Source organism: Bos grunniens, chromosome 22, assembly GCF_055505025.1.
Source record: "Bos grunniens cultivar Pamir isolate PY7600 chromosome 22, Bosgru_T2T1.0, whole genome shotgun sequence".
Classification (NCBI taxonomy): Eukaryota; Metazoa; Chordata; class Mammalia; order Artiodactyla; family Bovidae; genus Bos; species Bos grunniens.
Genome location: NC_141186.1, coordinates 10,146,703 through 10,152,963, shown reverse-complemented (window position 1 = coordinate 10,152,963; position 6,261 = coordinate 10,146,703).

Genomic DNA, 6,261 nt, shown 5'->3' with positions numbered 1-6,261 from the left:
GGAGGCTCTATAAATTCTGCACCAGGCAGAGTGTGGAAGTAGCTTTTAATGGCCCCAACAACTACCATTTCACTGTCTGGGATCTGCCGATATGAGATAATGTTGATAAACTGCACTGCTTTCTGCCAGCAATAAAACGAGAGAGCAAACAGAGTTTAAGGGCTGCAGCTAACTTTCTGTTACAAGCAAGGCCAGAGGGCAGGGAGGTGGATGGCTGAGGAGGCCTCAGTGTCTATTGTTTAGAAATGGGCTCTGTGGTCCCACAGGGCCAACACTCTGGAATCTGTGTCATCTTTGTAAATCAGAATAAATGGGCTCAGCCATCTTCCTTGAGCAGGTGTCAGTGCCCTCCTTCCCAGGCTGGCATGCCTACAGTAGAGGCTGCAACCATCTGGATTGCTGTCAGGAAATCACGGTGATGCTGAGTCTGGACCACAGGGCAATTAGCAGGGCTCTCCACAGGAGCTTTGTGTATGCTGGAGTCCTCCTCACCAGTCCATTCCTCATGCCTGGCGTGACAATATCCACGTGGCTATAATAATAATGAAAGTGTGGACTGAGCGGGCCATCTGGTAGGTTGGTAAAAATAACAAGAAGCTCTCTGCATGGGGAACAGCCCTGATCACAAGTCAAAAGAGATGGAGTTTATGGGAGAATGGATACATGCATATGTATGGCTGAGTCCCTGTGCTGTCCTCCTGAAACTATCATGACATTATTAATCAGTCATACACCAATATAAAATAAAAAGCTTAAGCTTTTTTTTAATAATCCAAAATAAAAATCGTTTTAAAAAAGAGAGAGAGAGAGAGAGAGATGTACCTGGTGCTGAGTGTAGATGGATGTATCTCCAGATTTATACATTTTTAACAATAGGGGGCGTAAGGTGTCTATGTTGTCTGTGGTTTTTAGTTTGCTTGCTAAAACCCTGATCCCTTTCCTGGTTTCACCAGTTAATTCTACCAGCGAGATCTGCAGCTGGGTGCTGTTAACCAGTACCTTTACTAGTCCTTGAATAAGTTCAATAAAGATAACTCTGGCTGACAAAATCACAAGAGATTTCATGGCTATGATAGTTTCCACAGTACTGTGAGAGAGAGTGAAGGCAGGATTCAAGTTTATCTTTTCATAAAGGTCCTGAGCAAAGGTACAAGGAAAGGAAATACCCTTTCCCTTCCTCTGAAGCATTTCACAATTCCTTCCCAATTTCATTGTTTTCTGAAAATAAGAAAAACCTTCATGTTCTGCATGACAACTGGAGGAGGGACTTTTATTTGGAAGTTGATGGAACCCAACTTTTCACTGCAGCCTTTCTTCTCAAAGATATTTGTTCAGAGGGATTTCCTGCTTCTATCTTCTAAGTGCAACATCTATACCATCAAATACCCCAAATTATATTAATCTTACATCAACATTGGGCAAAAGAAACATAATTCCACACAATGGAAATGTTATCACTGAGTCAGAGATGTAGAGTAGAACGTAGTTACTCTACTAAGTCCTGGAGACTTTTGACTGCTACTTGAATATTGAATTCAGAAAATCCTCCGGAAACATGCAAGAAGGCATAAGAGGCCCATCTCAAAAAAAAAGTGTCATATGTAATAAGTATCTATTATTTTAACCTGTTAACAGCTGATATTGAATAGAATCTTGGGAAAAGATACATAATATGAAAAACAGTTGTTCTTCTCTTTTCATGTTATTATGTAAATTACCAATACTTTTTGTAAAGGATGTAACATTTAATATCATGGGATCAAGCTCTAATTATGGCTCCATCAAGCATGGAATCATTAGTTTACTGAGATCTGTTTCAAAAAAAAAAAAAATCCACTAAAGTCTTTTTGTAAAAGACAGTTTTGTCCCAGGACTACTTTATGACCCAGAGGAAAAAAAAAACAGAAGCTCCTCATCTTAAACTGTAGTTGTTTTCCTTCCCCACCTACCTCTTCAAAAATCAAACCCCAATCTTTTTTTTTTCTAGCTGGCAGGACAGAGACCCCAGAGATAGCATGGCAATTCTGAGCATCCTTCTGGTTCTCGGGGGCAGATAGATAAGCAGAGCTGGAATGCTCAGCTATGAGGATGCTGAGGAGGAAGTGAGCCATGAAGCTCGTGTCTGGAGTGACTTACTGAGAATGTTATCCCCTCAAGTAGACCACTCTGGCTTTCCAGGTGGCGCTAGAGGTGAAGAACCTGTCTGCCAATGCAGGAGACATAAGAGACTCAAGTTCAATCCCTGGATCAGGATTATCCCCTGGAGGAGGGCATGGCAACCTACTCCAGTATTCTTGCCTGGAGAATCCCATGGACAGAGGAGCCTGGAGGGTTGCAGTCCATAGGGTGGCACAGAGTTGGACACGACTGCAGCGACTTAGCAGGCATGCAGACAACTCTGACCCTATGATCTTACTAAAGACAGGGCTGTCAGCACCAACTCTCCACCTGTCTCTCTCCTCCTGTTTTATTTTTCCACTCTTTGGATCCTTATATTCATGTCTTTACTTCATATTATAGGTAACTTTTTCTCAGGGCACTCTCTCAGTGCCCTGGTTATGATTAAAATGTTTACTATGTTTATATAGTAATTTTTCTATCATCATTTTATGCAGTTTATAGAGGCTGACTTGTGTTTTATATATAGTATAAATGTTATATATTTGCTATCAGCCCAACAAATTACATTCTAATTTTAAAAATTTACACACAGCAATGCAGAATAATAAACAATCATTTCCTGCCCTCTAAATGGGAAGTGGAGTCATTATATAAAGTCACATAAAAAAGAGGAGAGGCTTCTAGAATGTCAAAGATTTTCACTAAGTGACTTCCCTGAAACAAGTATATATGCCATGTAGAAGAATATGTACTTTCCTTTGGGGAGTCTAGTTTGGTTATTTTTCTCTAAATGATTTGTTTTTCATGTTCTTTTTATCCTAAGGAAGTGCCTTTTCTTTTCAGAAATGGCTCTTTGTCCAAGGAGAAACACTTTCCTTCCCATGTCTGTTAATGGAAGATCTTGCCGTCAGCTTGGAAACCGCCAAGCAGGTGGTGATTTGTGGAGGGCAAGGTAAATGTTCGTCATCCACATCCCTTCCCTGCCTCCGAGTGGGGCTAGTGGAAAAGACCTGCCATTGTTTTCATCATTTGCAAGGTTCTCTTTATTGGAAAATAGAGAGCTGGTAGGATTTGTGTTGGAGGTGATTCTTCTTTCTTGAGAGGATGATAGCATGCCTAAAATTATGGAAGCATAAAAGCTGCAGGTTTTCTATAATGGGCACTGCTCAGTATTATTAATAACTGTGCACAAGGCACTTTTATGTTGGCAAGTGGCTTCAATCATTTTTATCACGTAATAGCTGCAGAGGTTCAGTGAGCTCTTCAATCTCTTCACAAGATTGGGTTCCAGGAACATGTAGGGTTTTAAGGCTGGAAGGAAATTCCCAAGGCTCATTCAAGAAATATTTTTGAATTATTAATTCAAGAAATGTTTTATATGCACACACACACACACACACACACACGCATCAGTATTTACCAGGAGGGTTATGCCAGTGAAGTAAATGCACTCCCTGCCTTGTCTAATTTAATCCTTGCAATAACCTTATGAGGAAAATACCATTGCTGCTGCTGCTGCTGCTAAGTCGCTTCAGTTGTGTCCGACTCTGTGCAACCCCATAGATGGCAGCCCACCAGACTCCCCCGTCCCTGGGATTCTCCAGGCAAGAACACTGGGGTGGGTTGCCATTTCCTTCTCCAATGCACAAAAGTGAAAAGTGAAAGTGAAGTCGCTCAGTCCTGTCCGACTCTTAGCGACCCCATGGACTGCAGCCTACCAGACTCCTCCGCCCATGGGATTTTCCAGGCAAGAGTACTGTCACAGATGAGAAAAATGAAGTTTAAAGTAAAGTTAAGGAAGGGACTTCCCTGGTGGTCCAGTGGCTAAGACTCCGTGATCCCAATGCAGGGGGCCCGGGTTTGATTCCCGGTCAGGGAACGAGATCCCACATACTGCAACTAAAGATCCTGCATGCTGCAACTAAGACCTGCTGCAGCCAAATAAATAAATTAAAAAAAAAGAAGGAATCTATTGCAAAGATAATAAGTAGCAGAGCCTGGACTCAAATCTAGGTGTCTTATTTCAAACCTCACAATCTTACACTAGATCTGTCCAATGAGAGACCATGTATGACCACCCAGAGGGTGCTCTGGGCCCTACCACACAACCCCTTGCCCATATGATCCTTGACCCAGACCCCAGAGACTCCCCTAGGGTAGGAAACAGAAACGGCCTCATGTCAACTTTAGCTACAGACAATGACCCACAAGTCCTCTCCAGGCTGCTCCCCCTGCCACTGCATACTCAGTCAGGCAGAGACTATGCATTCCAGAAAATAAAAATCAAAAGGAAAGAAAGAAATCGATAAAGACATAAATCAATAAATTAGAAAACCAAAAGAAGACAAACCGAGTATTTAATTCAAGAGCTGGTCTTGGGAAACACTGATGAACAGACAAACCTCTTACAATGTTGAAGAAGAAATTATTAGGAGAGAGAAATAGGATATAGCCCAGATTCAGAGGGGATTAAGCAGCTAATTATATATTTAAAAAGCTATGTGTGACTCATTAATGCCTTTTTAAAATCTCACCGAAATTGTTGGTATCTGGGCTAATACAAATTGAATATAAAAAAAGACAGAAGAGGCAGAGAGCCTTGAAAAGCAAACACATATGGGAGAAGCAGAAAGGGATTTCAAAGAATTAAGGGTTCAAGAGGCATTAGGTTGTCACTAATTTTACTGGCAAATTTTATGATCTTTAAAAATATAATACATTCTTGAGACTTCCCTGGTCGTCCAGTGGTTAAGACTCTTGCTCCCAATGCAGGGGGCACAGACTGAATCCATAATCGGGGAAGTAAGATCCCACATGTTGTGTAGGATGGGCAATAAAATTAATAAAATATAACACATTCTTAATTTGTGTGTTTCTTTGAGTGTGCCTATGTGTACATGTTTGCATCTCTGTTGAGTACTTATTACTTGACACAAACCCTGGTAAGTACTTGGTACCAACTATTATTTAACATTCACAATCTTATGAAGTAGGTACCATTCTTATTCCTTTTCTTAAGGCAATGGCACCCCACTCCAGTACTCTTGCCTGGAAAATCCCCATGGATGGAGGAGCCTAGTAGGCTGCAGTCCATGGGGTCGCTAAGAGTCAGACACGACTGAGCGACTTCACTTTCACTTTTCACTTTTCACTTTCGTGCATTGGAGAAGGAAATGGCAACCCACTCCAGTGTTCTTGCCTGGAGAATCCCAGGGACGGGGGAGCCTGGTGGGCTGCCGTCTATGGGGTCGCACAGAGTCAGACACGACTGAAGTGACTTAGCAGCAGCAGCAGCAGCAAGTAATGAAACTGGATTTCTAACCCAAATAGTTCACACTTCAGGGCTTAGATTCTTTTTAAAAAAATTTTATTGAGATACACCTGGCATATAATGCTGTATTACATGATTTATATATGTGTATATTGCAAAATGTTTGCCAAAATAAGTTTAGTTAACATCCATCACCACACATAGTTACAAGTTTTTTTCTTGTTACAAGAATTTTTTAAGATCCACTCTCTTAGCAACTTTTAAATATACAGTATTGTTAACTAAAGTCACTATGCTGTATGTTACATCCTGAGGACTTAATTATCATATAACTGGAAGTTTAAACCGTTTGGCCATTTTTACCCATTTTGTCTACCCCTACTTCATACATCTGGTAACCACCCATATCTTCTCTAAATCTATCAGTTTGGGTGTTTACTAGATTCCACATATATGTGAGATCACATAATATTTTTCTTTATTGGTCTGAGTTATTCCATTTCAAATAATGCCTTCAAAGTCTATCCATATTGTTGCAAATGACAGGACTTTTGTTTTCTTCTAGAGTTGGACTGTGAAGAAAGCTGAGCGCCGAAGAATTGATGCTTTTGAACTGTGGTGTTGGAGAAGACTCTTGAGAGTCCCTTGAACTGCAAGGAGATCCAACCAGTCCATTCTGAAGGAGATCAGCCCTGGGATTTCTTTGGAAGGAATGATGCTAAAGCTGAAACTCCAGTACTTTGGCCACCTCATGCGAAGAGTTGACTCATTGGAAAAGACTCTGATGCTGGGAGGGATTGGGGGCAGGAGGAGAAGGGGATGAGAGAGGATGAGATGGCTGGATGGCATCACTGACTCGATGGACGTGA